Source organism: Topomyia yanbarensis, chromosome 3 (assembly GCF_030247195.1).
Source record: "Topomyia yanbarensis strain Yona2022 chromosome 3, ASM3024719v1, whole genome shotgun sequence".
NCBI classification, from domain to species: Eukaryota; Metazoa; Arthropoda; class Insecta; order Diptera; family Culicidae; genus Topomyia; species Topomyia yanbarensis.
The window spans coordinates 29,522,289-29,539,528 of NC_080672.1; the positions used below are offsets into that span (position 1 = coordinate 29,522,289).

General features: G+C 33.2%; 1 protein-coding gene across 9 annotated transcripts in view; it reads left to right on the top strand.

The window, feature by feature from the left end:
- The window catches only part of LOC131693621 (cytochrome b5 reductase 4), a 155,797-nt gene that overhangs the window by 80,869 nt on the left and 57,688 nt on the right, over nucleotides 1–17,240 (top strand). The window lies entirely within an intron of this gene.

Below are 17,240 nucleotides of genomic sequence, written 5' to 3' on the forward strand. Positions count from 1 at the left end.
TGTATCAGCTGCACATTCGTTGTATTGGTACGAACTTTCATGAAAAATAACGGATCAAAGACCAAAAATATCCACAAATTAGATCCAGGAAAAGAAGTCTCCCAAAGTACCCACTCTCGATGGGGGATGCAACTACAATGTGTCTTCTAACTTATCGTCGTCCACGAGAATTCCGAACGAAACAATATGAAAGCTATAAGGATGAATGGAAAGAGACTGCATTGCAATCAACTGAATGCACGGCTTTTATGCTATCGACATAGCCTAGACATTTCACACTATTTACTTCAATGCAAATAAAAACTTTGAAATATCTACCTGTCTCATTCACGAATCGCATTCTCCCTGTCGTTCTCTGTGCAAGGGGCTTGAAAGCACATGTGACCTTGTCTCAATTTACTATATTCAATTGCGCGTTAAAATACTGGACCAGTAAATTCTATTCTGTACATAAATCTTTTTTTCGGGAATATGTGATCAAAAAATAAATTTCGAATTCCAAAGCAAATTCCTGATAACTAATTAAGGTGCAACAATAAAGTAGAAACACCAGATAATCTTAAAACGACGCCGTCAAGTAAAGAAGCATGAAAACAAAAAGAATAAAACCAAAAAAAGATGGAAGCCCTAGAAAGTATATTGCATATTTATTAGCCTTTTCTCAGAAGATGGGATTTTCAAAAACATTTCAAAACTTTCTGATGCAATGGTTCTCAAATTCGTACAATCCGGTTTATTCATTTTTTTTATTCAAAAATGTTTTAGCTTCAAATATATGACCATTTCTTTTTAATTAATTATTTCATTCCGCATCTTTTTATTCGTTTTGTTCATCTGCGTTCATTTTACTTATTTTATTCGTTTCATTCTTTGGATTCACTCTGATCAGTTTACTCTTTTTGTGCATTTTACTCATATCATTCATTTAACTTATTTTATTCTTGTTTTCATTGTATGCATTTTTTCCAGTTTATTCATTTTGTTCAAATTCTTCATTTTAATAATCTGACTATTTTTTCAGTTTTAATCATTCCATCCAAATAATTTATTTGATTCAATTTATTTCTTTATATTAATTTATAACCTTTTACCATTGTTCAATTTTTCATTTTAATCAATGCATTAAATTCTGCTCATTTTCTTCTTTTTATTTATTTTATCACTTCAGCTCATTTTGTTTATTTGATTTGTTTGTTTTATTTAAGCATTTCATTTATTTTTTACTTTATTCATTTTGTTCATCCATTCTTTTTATTCATTTGATCCATTTCATTAATTTGATTCATTGTATTCACTGGATGAATTAAATCAATTTGATTCATTTAATTCATTTGATTTATTTGATTTATTTGATTTATTTGATTCATGTGATTCATTTGATTCATTTGATTCATTTGATTCATATGATTCATTTGATTCATATGATTCATTTGATTCATTTGATTCATTTGAGTCATTTGATTCATTTAATTCATTTGATTCATTTGATTTATTTGATTCATTTGATTCATTTGATTCATTTGATTCATTTGATTCATTTGATTCATTTGATTCATTTGATTCATTTGATTCATTTGATTCATTTGATTCATTTGATTCATTTAATTCATTTGATTCAATTGATTCAATTGATTCATTTGTTTCATTTGTTTCATTTGATTCATTTGATTCATTTAATTCATTTGATTCAATTGATTCATTTGTTTCATTTGATTCATTTGATTCATTTGGTTCATTTGATTCATTTGATTCATTTGATTCATTTGATTCATTTGATTCATTTGGTTCATTTGATTCATTTGATTCATTTGATTCATTTGATTCATTTGATTCATTTGATTCATTCGATTCATTCGATTCATTTGATTCATTTGATTCATTTGATTCATTTGATTCATTTGATTCATTTGATTCATTTGATTCATTTGATTCATTTGATTCATTTGATTCATTTGATTCATTTGATTCATTTGATTCATTTGATTCATTTGATTCATTTGATTCATTTGATTCATTTGATTCATTTGATTCATTTGATTCATTTGATTCATTTGATTCATTTGATTCATTTGATTCATTTGATTCATTTGATTCATTTGATTCATTTGATTCATTTGATTCATTTGATTCATTTGATTCATTTGATTCATTTGATTCATTTGATTCATTTGATTCATTTGATTTATTTGATTCATTTGATTCATTTGATTCATTTGATTCAATTGATTCAATTGATTCATTTGTTTCATTTGTTTCATTTGTTTCATTTGATTCATTTGATTCATTTGATTCATTTGGTTCATTTGATTCATTTGATTCATTTAATTCATTTGATTCAATTGATTTATTTGATTCATTTGATTTATTTGATTTATTTGATTCATTTGATTCATTTGATTCATTTGATTCATTTGATTCATTTGATTCATTTGATTCATTTGATTCATTTGATTCATTTGATTCATTTGATTCATTTGATTCATTTGATTCATTTGATTCATTTGATTCATTTGATTCATTTGATTCATTTGATTCATTTGATTCATTTGATTCATTTGATTCATTTGATTCATTTGATTCATTTGATTCATTTGATTCATTTGATTCATTTGATTCATTTGATTCATTTGATTCATTTGATTCATTTGATTCATTTGATTCATTTGATTCATTTGATTCATTCGATTCATTCGATTCATTTGATTCATTTGATTCATTTGATTCATTTGATTCATTTGATTCATTTGATTCATTTGATTCATTTGATTCATTTGATTCATTTGATTCATTTGATTCATTTGATTCATTTGATTCATTTGATTCATTTGATTCATTTGATTCATTTGATTCATTTGATTCATTTGATTCATTTGATTCATTTGATTCATTTGATTCATTTGATTCATTTGATTCATTTGATTCATTTGATTCATTTGATTCATTTGATTCATTTGATTCATTTGATTCATTTGATTCATTTGATTCATTTGATTCATTTGATTCATTTGATTCATTTGATTCATTTGATTTATTTGATTCATTTGATTCATTTGATTCATTTGATTCAATTGATTCAATTGATTCATTTGTTTCATTTGTTTCATTTGTTTCATTTGATTCATTTGATTCATTTGATTCATTTGGTTCATTTGATTCATTTGATTCATTTAATTCATTTGATTCAATTGATTTATTTGATTCATTTGATTTATTTGATTCATTTGATTCATTTGATTCATTTGATTCATTTGATTCATTTGATTCATTTGATTCATTTGATTCATTTGATTCATTTGATTCATTTGATTCATTTGATTCATTTGATTCATTTGATTCATTTGATTCATTTGATTCATTTGATTCATTTGATTCATTTGATTCATTTGATTCATTTGATTCATTTGATTCATTTGATTCATTTGATTCATTTGATTCATTTGATTCATTTGATTCATTTGATTCATTTGATTCATTTGATTCATTTGATTCATTTGATTCATTTGATTCATTTGATTCATTTGATTCATTTGATTCATTTGATTCATTTGATTCATTTGATTCATTTGATTCATTTGATTCATTTGATTCATTTGATTCATTTGATTTATTTGATTCATTTGATTCATTTGATTCATTTGATTCAATTGATTCAATTGATTCATTTGTTTCATTTGTTTCATTTGTTTCATTTGATTCATTTGATTCATTTGATTCATTTGGTTCATTTGATTCATTTGATTCATTTAATTCATTTGATTCAATTGATTTATTTGATTCATTTGATTTATTTGATTCATTTGATTCATTTGATTCATTTGATTCATTTGATTCATTTGATTCATTTGATTCATTTGATTCATTTGATTCATTTGATTCATTTGATTCATTTGATTCATTTGATTCATTTGATTCATTTGATTCATTTGATTCATTTGATTCATTTGATTCATTTGATTCATTTGATTCATTTGATTCATTTGATTCATTTGATTCATTTGATTCATTTGATTCATTTGATTCATTTGATTCATTTGATTCATTTGATTCATTCGATTCATTTGATTCATTTGATTCATTTGATTCATTTGATTCATTTGATGCATTTGATGCATTTGATTCATTTGATTCATTTGATTCATTTGATTCATTTGATTCATTTGATTCATTTGATTCCTTTGATTCATTTGATTCATTTGATTCCTTTGATTCATTTGATTCATTTGATTCATTTGATTCATTTGATTCATTTGATTCATTTGATTCATTTGATTCATTTGATTCATTTGATTCATTTGATTCATTTAATTCATTTGATTCATTTAATTCATTTGATTCATTTAATTCATTTGATTCAATTGATTCATTTGATGCATTTTATTCATATCTTTAATTTTATGCATTTAATGTTCAGTCATTCGTTTTATTTCATTCAATTTGTTAGTATGAGTCAATTTGTTCTATTAATCTTATAACTATTTCTAAATATAATCTTAATTTTTATTTAATAACCTAATCTAATTTGATTCGTGTATATTATAATTTTGATTTACATTAATTTTTCTACTCATTTTATGAATTTAAAAACCTATTATTTCATTTTTTGCTTTACTTTTTTTATTTCGGTCGTTTTGTTGATTTCTATAATTTATTCAGTTTATTCAAGATTGTATTCGTGCAAGACTAGAAACTGTTTTCATCCCACCTCTAGTTGGGTGCTTACTTCTCGTGAGTTCTGCAAACTAATCCAATAGAGTGTGTGAATGTGTAAGAAATGTCTCATCTCACTGCTAGGTGGATTAAATCGGTTTTTATTTATATTTTTTACATATCGTAAATATAATAAAGAGCGTAAAGCTAAATTAGTAGGATTATACAGTTTTCAATAATATTGCCAACATAAACAAAGGAATATTAAAATTCCATTTTTGCCGTTACATGAAATCATTCCTGGCAGCACTGCTCCAGCTAAATTCAAAAAGTCTAATTTCAATAACGATGGAAAGATCACTTTGTTTTCAGTGATGGGAGATGGCGTTTGGTCTCGGGTTTCTTCCAATATAATATCTTTATTGCATTTATCACCAACGTTTCGAAGGTCTATGTGTCCTTCTTCATGGCAAAACTAACTAAAATTTGTGCAATAATCACATACCACATCCTGTTTGCAAAATGACAAATTACTAACTATAAAACTAACTAACTTCAATAACTTTAATTCTACGGCTAATACATATAACTGCTAGTGCTCGAATGAAACGTCTATAAGCAACAGCTGCGGGAAATTTCCTATTTTGAAAAATCCTGCTGAATCTGCTCATTATAAGATCAAAGCTAAGAATTGCAACTACTTGTTGTTTAAAATGTTTAAATTGTCACTTACATAACTTCCTGTTCTACTTCAATTTTCCTTTTGCTCAATCCTATCTTCGACTATTACCTTTTAATCAAATGGCAATGTATAGCAATAATTAAATAATTCTAAAAGAACTTCTAATTCGATTGTGTTGTACTTACGATAAAAAAAATTGGTCAAACAAGAATAGGTGTAAATCAAACTTTTTCCGTGAGAAATCAAATCATGTTTCTTTTGTAATTCATATAAAATAAAGAAAACTATTCGCTGAAGCAAATGCGTAGTTTTAGCAAATGTTTCGTTTGATTCCTTCCATCAAGTTTTCAACCGCTTTCTTTATCGCAGTTTACCTTGAATTGCATATCGCTGACAACTATTTTTCGCGTCCAATACCGCCTTTACGCATAAGTGCATTGCTCTAGGCCAGGGACCCCTTGCACCGTACAGAAATAAAAATAAATTCATACTAAAGGCTGTATTCGTTATCCATTTTACCTGTCATTTTGTGACGCCGGATACTATGTCCAATGAACTATTTTGGACTACACCTACACACACACACACACACAAAAGTAGAAGGGCAAGGAACCATAGCAACAACCTCCCTGCTATGGCGACCCCTTCACATTATGCAACCAAACCGAAACGACTTTTTCATTCAAGCTTGTACAAAAAAAACTTCGTTTCGATTTGCGGAATAGAACACGGTGGTCAAAATCAACGCAAGGAATCTACAAGAAATAGAGGAAGTTTGTCAAAATTGTTTGTTCAGCAAGCGATCTGCAGATGTGACAAAATGATTCTGCTTTTCATAGCACTATCAAGACATTTTGAGTCGCCTTAAAAAAAACATCGTAAAATTACAAAAATGTTTAAAACAAGTTTATCGTACCATAGCCTTGAAATCTGATAAAATAATGTCAAACTATAATCATATTGTAGTGCTGAACTTCCAGAAAGAAAGAAGAGAATCGTACTGAGGGAAATGGCTAGTAAAACACTATTTGTTATCGAATGCGGTTGTCTGTCTTAACGGTGCCTTGCAAACTGCAAAAAAGGACATTCTTAGGTTATGGAGAATTTACAAACAAACTATACTTAACAGATGCACAATATCATTGTGCCGTTAAAATCAAATAATTTATGTTTTAGAATTAAGCTTACCTAGGTTAAAGTCAAGGCCTCGGACAAACGAAGAACGCAAAAGTAAATTAGGAGCTTCGGCGATGTACACTTCGTCTCTCTTATATGACTGGTGTTGCAATTAATGGAACCGGTCATATTAACAGGCTCGAGTAATTTTGGTGTTTCGCTTTGAAAGCAAGTTGAAGCAAACTTTACATATCACTTAAATCATTTAATACTATTGAATTGAAATCTTTCGGTTTGTGAAAATTCCAATTATTTTTTCTTTAGTTTTCATGTCTCCTTGGTCTCTGTCCGAACTAAGCCAGAGAGATAACACCACCATCTGGACCCTAGATATCGGATATTTACTTCATGTACAAAGGAAGGCGTGATCGGAGATTTTTCACATCTGAAAATACCAACATTGTCGAGAAACTTTAAGCTTACTCATATGACCCTATTCCACGCTTTGCTGTACTTTCTTCTCCGAACCCTTACTCTCCTGAGCCATTCTCCGCGCGTGAAGCCATATGGCATCAGGAAACATGACTTGTGCAATTTTATGGTAATAGCTTGCTTGAACAGTTTCAAATTGGTTCTGGTACTTAAAGAAAAGAGCATAGATTAAGCTGTTTTTCATGTATAATACATCATAATGCGTTCAACTATTATGTCGTGATCACAAAAAATAAAGTGAAAAACCCCTTTATTTTCGTTTGTCTCTCGTGGGGAATGGGTTGAGTAGTATGGCCAGGGATGCCAACGGTACCGATAAACTACATTTTTTTCGGTATATTTACATTTGCACAAGCCGTACAGCCCGCTACAGCGACGCATCACAACAGCTCTTGCCAGACCGGTAACCAAACCGAGTACATTTTCCCGTACAGCAGTAGAATACATTTTTGTTTTGTTGCTGTACTCCGACTGCACGGTGAGAATGTGGCGTAGTAAAGTTTGTTCTCTCGCTTTGTACATTTTTCTCTGCATAGTCAAAGGGAGAGGCCCGCACACGAAAACGTTGATGCCGGCCGTGGCGTAAATGAGCCGCATTCATTGTCGTCATTTTTGAATAAAAATATTAAAAAGATTGAAAATATTAAAAAATGTAAAATAAGGAAAGAGAAGCTGTACCGCTCGCGTCTGGTGGCTGTACTGGGGACAGTAGTTTTTCGTCATGTTACTGCTTTGCACACAGGCAGCCGTACCGCGCTGGGCGTCCTGTAGTAGCGAATGACAGCAGCATCGAGAGAGAAATGAGAATGCAGGCAGAAAAATTACCGCCGCAGAAAAGGTAGGCATTTTGCATCCTTGAGTATGGCTGCTCCATACATGTCTTGGATATATTTGGACATATGAAAAAGAGGCAATATTGCACGATCCGTCGTTGCTATTTCTGAAGGTGATTGTCCTCAAGGCAATCCGCATGCTTGGAATCAACCTAATTGCGATTGATTTTAAGAGGTGAAAGATCCGACAAGATTTGATGTTTATTGAAAGGGATTATGTTGTTCAGTTTCATCACGTGAGGAATGTTGCATTTCTCACAATTACTAATAGTTTACAAAACAAAAATCTGAACTTCTATATATGACCACCATTTTCGAGGTAAAATTGTGCGTTGAATTCGAAAATGAAGCCCAAAAAAGTTATAGTGGAACAGTTATAGTTATAGTAGAATATAGAAGAATTTCTCATTACGTTCAGTAAAATCCAAATATCTTCGGTTATAGCACACTGATGTGAGATATTGTTATGTTCTTTTAAACGTAAATGAATTTACTTTTGGTCTTCTGAACATTTAGTTTTAGTGCGACTAATGGTTTTGACGTTATTTACGAGTTTACAGAACTTTTTTAACATTTCCTCATTTTTTAAAGAAAAATGAGCGCTTGGTCAAGATTTGCGACAAGATCAAGCAATTCAAAAAACTATATTTTTAGAAAGCCTAAAAGCCTGCTAATAACCAATGAAAGTGAGTAGTTGTTTGTTTGAATCTGATGAAAATTGCGTAATTTTTTTGTAAAATGGGGGTTTTTGTGATTATGCATTGTCTGTTAGAGCTCTGTTAGAAAAAATAAAATGAAGAATTTTGAGAGAATTCAATCCGGAGGGAAAAATTCGACCTCGTTTATCCCAATAATTCCAGACTTCTGCTAACATTTTTTTCGGGCTGAGAAAAGTGATATGTAATCAGTATTTATTTAATAACCCTTACAACATGTGTCACTTTGGATACCTTGGATCGAAACAGGAATCATTTCTGTGATTTTTTATTTTCATCGATAGTCACTGTATATTGAGGAGACCAGGATTGATATTGTAGTCCTTAATTCGGCACTTCAAAGAGCCACTTGTTCCCTATACCACCCTATGACTCTGTTCCACATAGTTTGAGCCAAATCGATCAACGTTTATTCATTTCTGAAGCCAATTGAAGTTTGTAATTATCACCGTTTCTGATTTTTGCTAATAGATGGCGTTTAAAGTGTCTAAGTAACGTCAAATCTGAGATGCATATGAGTTCAATAGTTTAATAAGTGCTCCTGGCAGCAGAATCTAGTATCATATTTTTTCTCCATATATTTCGATATTTGATTGAGTGGCATGGACAATGCGGGGAATTATTTATTCATCATTCTACCATACATCTGTTTAGACCTGTCAGATTATAGTATAGAGGCTTAGTCCAGCTGTGCCCAGGGGTCCTAAGTGGTCATAAGACGCGTCTTCTTGAGGTTCCGCTTGACAATTGCCCATTTTTTATTTTTCTATCGGGTCGAGCTCTGGCGTGTTGGGAGAATTGATGTCCTTGAGACATTGTTCAACAGCTTCATGTGTTTGAAACTCTCTGCCACATTTCCTCTTCCAGTCGACCTTTAATATTTCTGTCCAGGAAGCTGCTTAAAGTCTGCCTTGATGCAGGTTTTATCATCCTGTACCAAGCAATCAAACTTTGTCAGTATCTTCGTGTACAGCTTCCGCGATCGTTCTCTAACCGACTTGTTTTGCTTATCGTCACGATCTGTAGTCACCACCGTCTTGTAAGTCGACAATGCGGTTCGTTTCTTAGCTCGATGCTCGGTTGTAGACGACACTCCCAGTTTGCTTGTGACATCTCTGGCAGAGTGGTCGAAGTTCCGCTTGCAATAGCTGGCTAAATTGTATGCATGATGCTACCTACACACATACTTCATTCAAATCTGGGATGTGCAGTTTTTTAATACGCGATGAAAGAATTTGTCAAGTTGAAGTTGATCAATTTTGTTTATCTTAACACCCTTTATATGTGTTGATGGGGCCTCCGATAGTACTAATTTGTTTGTGCTCAAGTTTCAGCCCGTTTTCTGCATTACCAACGCTATTAATGGAGCACCAATGTAGAATTGTCAAACTTGAAAGCCTGGTATATGTACTACCCATGCTGTTAGACAGCTTCTATTGGATATCCTTTTTTCGCAAAGATTTTGCGACTCTTTCTTATGTTTCCTTTTCAGCACGAAACAAACTATCGTTTGAAGTTACTGGCACTTTTCTAATGATGTCAGAAGAATATCTCACTCTTAACTGAATTTGGTTCCCACATGATATCAATAATGTTTTACGAAAACTATCTTTGTGTGTTTCGAACATCGGCAGCTTGTGCGCTCCTTTTGCTGTCTAGGCTATATTCGATACACACTAGTTAGACGCTATATCCGAACAGCAAGATGCTAATTTGGGTACTAGAGATTAGATAATTCGGTACTAGTTAAGAAACGATACATCGTCCAACTTGGCCCCAAATTGGTGCTAGTAAAGCCTTCTTTATCACTGTATCAGTAGTGTATTCCTTATGTGATGTAACTGGATAAAAGTGGCTGATGGGGCGACTTACGGTGGTGGTTCCGTATTCGGAGGATGTTCTTCCGTCTATCGCCTGAGATGGCCCAGATGATCATCGATGAGCAGAAATGAGAAGAAACTGACCGATCGATACGGTCTTGCTATCGAAGTTTACGCTGCATTGTAGAATTGTGCTAATTAGTGGCGCACTATTGTTCGGGGTTTTTGGTGGTGGGTATTTTTAGGTTTATTAAATTTAGACAATTAATTTTAATTCATTCCGGTTTAGTTTAATTTGTGTTTATGTTTAGAGAAGGCTGTTAGATTTAGATTATTAACTATAGTTCTAGGTACTTCACTCCTCAACAGTAGCCATAAGCCTATATTCCTTTTTATATCTAATGTTCCACCTCACGGATAGATATAGCAATAATTAAAGTCAACTACCACGGTGTCGCTCCGAAGGCGCACCACGTCTGAATTTCATTTTGATGTATGCGATTTTCATAGCATAAAAAAGGAGTTACAATATACAAACAATTGAAATGGATAAAACTGTTCACAATTCTTTTCAATTGCGAAAGTTTGAGTTACGTCTTGTATTTAGTTATTTGATTCAATGTATTCGTTTTCGCACTCATTCGGTGTCAAGCGCTTAAGCAACTACCAACGTTATTATTAACGTGAGTAACATTTCAAGACTCCAGTTCAAAACTGATAGAGTGCGAAATTAGTAGTGTAAAATGGCTATGTTTTATGATAGTAAGAGCTATTTTGTATTATTTTCTCATAAGTCAAGAATAGATTCTATTCTCGATAATATAACACTGAAGAGATTATTCGAAATAATTTCAAATTGCTTTTTGAAATAAACAACTGATCTTATATTTTATCTTGTTTCCCGGCTTATCGTTTGAAAAACTAAAGTTTGATGTTGAAGATAATATCTTTAACCCATTCATGCCCATGTTGTTTGTGGACAACAACGTTTTTAAACAGCTATAACTTTTGAATGAGGCAAGATTGACTCGCAAAAACAAGTAAGGCTAATAAATGTGACTATTGCCTTTCATTTGAGCATAAACAGTTACAAGGATCAACTCTAAAACTGAAGTTATTGCAATTAGTCTGATTGGATTCCGATGGAGCACTGCTGCCGGGGACAGTTTACGTTGACGACGGAAAATGAATTTTTAATATATCTTCGTTATGGTGCAATATTTTTGAAAACTGCTAAAACTTATCAATTTAGACTGTCTTTGGCTACGTTTTCCATGCAATTGGACTATTGTAAATTTCTCAGAATAATTATATTGAGCATTGGACGGCAAAAATTGAGCAGCTTCTAGCACTGCAAGGAAATCACCTATCTTTATAAAAAAAGACTTCATGTTTCTTGATTTCACCGTTTTCAAGGAAAAATAGTTTTGAAACCCTACATGCACTAGAAAAAAGTTGGGCATGAAAGGGTTAATGCGTAAACAGAGTTCGGTGATTAACGAACGAAACATCACATGTCGTCGCTGTTGTGCTATCTTATGACAAGCGCCATTTGGCACATTTCGAGAAAAACGATTTTTAAAGTTTGAGATTGAATATCTTGAAGCTTATAAATGGTACAAACAATTCAAAGAAGACAATTTATGCTTCTATCTATTCTGTATTAATCTCTCAAATATTACGAAGATCGATTGACTATGTTGCGAGTTTTTCCTATAAATGTAAACAAAAGTCGGACTCACACGTGTCATAGGTGTGTATAGATGACAAAATTTGTATGGCGTGTCATAATCGTGCATGCAAAATTTTCCATAGAAAAAAATCATCAATTATTAACTTTTTTTCATATCTTTGGTTTAATTTGGCCTATAAACAATCGGTGAGATGCATTTTAAAGGAAATGAGTCAGAGAATCTAGCAAAAATAGTTATTTTTGGTTACAGTGTTGCCAAATATGCTATATTTCTAGTTTAAAACTTGAACTACATTTTTCTCACAATTCGTGTAATTTTGTTTTGAAAGTAATTACGCCATTGTGTTCTTTAGATAGTTTTACACATAAAAACATCTTATATATCAAGATACCTTGAGGTAATCCCCAGACACAGTCATTTGAAGCAAAAAATTCAAAATTTATCAGCACGTTTTTCACTATATCGTCGCTGTTGTGCTATCTTATGACAAGCGCCATTTAGCACATTTCGAGAAAAACGATTTTTAAAGTTTGAGATTGAATATCTTGAAACTTATAAATGGTATAAACATTCCAAAGAAGACAATTAATGCTTCTATCTATTCTTCATCAATCTCTCAAATATTACGAAGATCGCTTGACTATGTTGCGAGTTTTTACTATGAATGTAAACAAAAGTCGCACTCACACGTGTCATAGGCGTGTATTGATGACAAAATTTGTATGACGTGTCATAATCGTGCATGAAAAATTTTCCATAGAAAAAAATCATCAATTTTTAACTTTTATTCATATCTTTGCGTTCATATGGGCTATAAACAATTGGTGAAATGCATTTTGAAGGAAATGAGTCAGGGCATCTAGAAAAAATAGTTATTTTTAGTTACAATGTTGCCAAATATCCTTTATTTCCAATTTAAAACTAAAACTGTGTTTTTCTCACAACTCGTGTAATTTTCTTTTGAAAATGTTTATGTCATTGTGTTCCTCAGACATTTTCACGCATAAAAACATCTAAAACTTCAATTTAACTTGAGCAAATCCCTAGATACAGTGATTTTAAGCAAAAAACTCACAATTTCTCATGACGTTTCTCGCAATATCTAAGTAACCAAGTAGAATTTCAAAATTCTGAAAACGCCACTTTGTAGAGATTTTTCAAACAAGTAATGTGGCATATCTAACTCAGTTTACCCCAAAATGGCGTTTGTCATAAGATAGCACAACAGCGACGATATCTCAGTAACCAAGCAGAATGTCAAAATTCTGTAAACGCCACTTTGTAGAGATTTTTTAGACAAATAATATGGCATATCTAACTCAGTTTACCCCAAAATGGCGTTTGTCATAAGATAGCACAACAGCGACGATGTCCTAAGTGGCTTCCTCGAGCGAAACCTTTAAAGTAGAATTGAGTGAATCAAGAATAGGCTGACCATTACTGAATTATTGCTTTTTTTAGAACTTGCATGCAGTGGAAATGTACATGCAAAGTTTGTTTGAACTTCAAACTCAGCACGAGTTCAAGGAGTTTTTTTATTAAATATATTTAGTTTTGAATAATCATTTTAAGAATAATTCAAGTGGTTTTTATCGTGGTGACTAGATTCAAATGATTCCTGAAGGTTAAAAATGCTTCGTCTCTTCGCATTCAACACAATATTAGTAATTTAACAGATCGAAAGAATATTTTATTTTATCAATTCTTTCTGGAATGGATGGTTCTTGAACATACAAAGATATTGTTTAATTTACAACAACTAGAATTGAGCTCCCAGAAATAAGAGTAGGTAGGATGGATCTTGCTTCATAAATCACTCCATAATTTGATGGTACTTTGAAGCTCCTCTTAAAACATAGATTGCACTTGCAGTGTCTTATACCACTTTAATTGCCTCTTGAACGTTCAATTATATTAAAATAAATAAGTTGGGTGTAAACTTCAACTTTAACTAACCTTTAACTTAAAAACCGGACAAAAGTCGGTTTAAACAACGTGGTTATTTTTCGTTCACTTTTGATATTTTAATTTACTACTCCAAGGGCTAATATTCGTTTTGAACCACCCAAGCATGTCGCAGCCATATTCTGCATTTTGACGGTTACTTGTTCGAACGAATGTGTTTGCATTCTCAACAGCCATAACCATATTAAACAAGATTCTGATTCGGCCGGAGACGTTCCAAAAATCAATCCTCCTTAATGCAGAGAAAAGCTGACATACGGATTTGAGCAGTCATACGATCATAACCAAACCATGCATAATATTTAATATAGATGTAATCGTGCTATTCGCTCATCGGTAGGATTTCGTGGGACGTGCCAACTTTTGTGTATCTCAGTAAGCCCGTTGATGGGTTTCCACAAGGCAGGCATACATTTCCCCTCAGGCTACACAGACATGGGTAATCCCGGAACGATGACATCCATGCAGCATATATGTGAATTGATTGAGTTATATACGTGCGTGTTTGTGCAAAATCTCCGTCAAGAACGATAGCAGAAGGTACACCTTACCGGGTCTACCATAGTAGCTATGAATATAAGATTTTATTGATTCACGTGCAACGATACCTAATCGTACATTTCTTTAGTAAACCAATACGTACCACCTCAAGCTTTGACCTACCTTCCTCTATCACAGATACATGGAATGCAACATGCTCCTTGTCAAACACTTGAACTTTTGTCCCCACTTTAATTTGTTCCCATTCATGTTGATCCATTCAGTAGTTTTTTTTCACCCTCTCACTTCTTTCACCATAAATATCTGCACATGATGGGGCAAAAAACCTGCAAACAAAGAAGCACACAGCAGTTGTTCGAGAGGTAGAGAGGCTAGGGACTAATCTGTTGGACAGGCGCCAGGGAGTTCGCAGTCAGCACACGATCCAAAGTGTTGTGTATTCCCAACAAGCAAAGCCTCCCTGTGAGCTGTGCTGCCCCACCAGTTGGTGATAATAACGAATTATCGTTCTACAAACAAGTGCCGTAGAAACAGAAAGAAACGAAAACTTCAATCCAGCTTTTATTTGTTTATTTGTTTTTGTGCTACCAACTCGGACCTAAACTTTGTCATCTGGCTTAGTCTTTTGAACAAAGTTTAAGATTTGGGCAGGGGTCAGGGTATTTTGGCTTTGTAGCCGATTCAGTGGGATCGCCTTTTTAGATGTAGAGCCTCGAACAGAAAGTTTGCCAAACAAGTGTTATCCGTATCGAATGACACGATGCAGGACGGTTTTTACAATACCCCTGGGTGCTATTGAATTCCGAGAACCCTGAAATTTAAAGGATTGAAACAAATGTGCAGACAATTTTTTCGAAGTCAATAATAACACATCACGGAAATATCAAATAGTTAGAAATAATTTTGCAGAGATATTTTTAAAATTTCTGGTTTCGCATTGTATGCAGTGACAATTTGAAGAATGCGTAGTTTATTACATTGACAATTCTTTGTTGGAGGGCCGATCCGATGCTGGTGTCTACTGTCGTGAATTGAGGTTAGACCAATCCTATCCGCTTGGTAGATTCTACACCCTATTCGAAGCAAAATTTGTTGTAAAAGTATTTGCTCTGACAGTCAGGCTGCCCTTAAAGCACTTAGTTCAGTAATTTCGAGATTGAAGTTGCATGTCGAACTCAAATCGAAGAATTCACATTACATTTTTACTCAAATAATTAGCAGCGGTTTTTTTTTCGAGTCTTATTCCACTGTTTCACCTTTAATGCCGAGAAAGTTTACTTAATATTTATAATTTATAGCAAAAGAAGCGAAGGTCCATCTTTTTCTATGCCATCTAATATTTCTACATTTTGGGTTAATCGATTTCGCTCAAACCACGATAATTCAATTTCTCTTGAATTGCCAAGCCGACACTAAGTTCTTTTTACCGACAGAAAATCCCATATGTCATACTAAGTGTTAAAACGTGTCTATTGGCGCCTAGCATTTTGGCAGGCCTAATCCACCCATCCAACTGCCTGAGCAATTTTCAGAAAACCAAGCGAAGTGGCTACACATTGCGGTCTACCGAAGTGACAAAGGAAAAGATTCCCTACTTTCGAAACCACCAAGCCCGCAAGCTCTACCCACATCATTCACCCAGAATGGTACTCGGTCTTCATTCGAATCCAGTTAAGCTTTCCTCTTTTTTCCGGCAAGCCTCTTCACAACGACAAAATTATATATTTAACAACCCAAATGGAGTGTTTTATCTCGGAAGCTAATCCAGTCTAACCCCGGTTCAGGATAGAAACGACAGTATTCATTGCATTCTGGCTATTGTTTCCCTGACAACTACCGTCAACGGGTGTTTTATTATACAACAACGATTGTGTAGTTGCAGTTTATTACAATAGATCTTGGTCAAATCGTAGAATTTATATCATTTAAATTTTATTATTTTCGAACCACTCAAAGGCAGGACGGCACCATTTCAAACTATGTTTCCCAAAATTCACATAATTTACACGTCGCGCAATTTTTTCATGTTAAGTTAAACCTATCTATCCACATTTTCACAACTCAAAAACGTTTTCAATTTATACATAATTTTCGGGAAATATAAATAATTAAACATTTCCCTAAGAAAAACCCCACATGCTTTTTCCCCTAAACTGTTCCGCCCATTCGAGTGAACCAACCCCATTCTACGGTAACGAAATTAATGCAGCCACTTTGGAGCCGGCTCCCATAGTAATGTTGCCACAGTCCAGCAATGAGAACGTTCCCAACCCCATTCATGTTTTTACTCCTTTGTAGGTAAATCAAGTCCGTGTGTCCGAAAGGGGGTGACTGTGAAAGGCCGTCCGAAAATGAAAATATTTTCACAATGCTGGGAACAGCCACCTGAATGGATTGATGGCTATTTTTGCAGCTCCCTGCCGGAGGTGTTACCGACAGCGCGGCAGTGTAGAGTAGGTTGGCAGTGGCTACTATCGGAAAGGAGCTACTTTTCACAATTTGGGTTTCATTGTTCGAAGCGATTCGCATCAGCCTGAACAAACGATAAAGGGCAATCAATCAAAGTATGCCGTTGAACCCGGTAGGTCTTACTTTTTGTTGTGTTTTGAAAGAGTCTTTTTACTGACAGAGATTGACCATCTGCCTTTTTTTTTCAATTGTTGAATAATTTAGCATCGGATTAATTCAAAGGAATGATTAAGATAAGTGCTTTAAGTGATTTTAAGGGGTTCCAGAATTACAAGAAATCCATTTTAGTCCAGTTTAGTGGTGAT